Raw genomic sequence first — 405 nt, forward strand, 5'->3', positions numbered from 1 at the left:
CACACAGTCTCTCTTCCACACACAGTTTCTCTCTCACACAATCTCTCACACACAGTCTCTTACACACCGGTCTCTTTCTCTCATACACATACAGTCTCTCTCACAGTCTCTCTCCCACATGCCAGTCCCTCTCTTCCACACCAATCTCTCTTGCACACCATTCTGTCTCTCACATACACAGTCTCTCACACACACTCTCCTTTACTTCCCACATACCAGCAGATGGGAACCCCTGTGTGTCCAAGGCTAAGAATCTTGAACACATGAAGCACCCGGCTTGCCAGAGGGCCTTGCCCTGGTCTGAGAGCGGGTCACAGATGAAGCAGTAACCGCTGGGCCGACCAAACCCACCCCCGCACCCCACCTCAGGCGCGCCCGTGGCGGGGGGCCTGGAGGGGGGCTGGG

General features: G+C 56.3%; 1 protein-coding gene across 1 annotated transcript in view; it reads left to right on the forward strand.

Moving 5' to 3' along the window:
* AGPAT4 (1-acylglycerol-3-phosphate O-acyltransferase 4) overlaps nt 1–405 on the forward strand; it is an 89,359-nt gene that overhangs the window by 73,671 nt on the left and 15,283 nt on the right. The window lies entirely within an intron of this gene.

Source organism: Trichechus manatus, unplaced genomic scaffold (genome assembly GCF_000243295.1).
Source record: "Trichechus manatus latirostris isolate Lorelei unplaced genomic scaffold, TriManLat1.0 scaffold00002, whole genome shotgun sequence".
Lineage (NCBI taxonomy): Eukaryota > Metazoa > Chordata > Mammalia > Sirenia > Trichechidae > Trichechus > Trichechus manatus.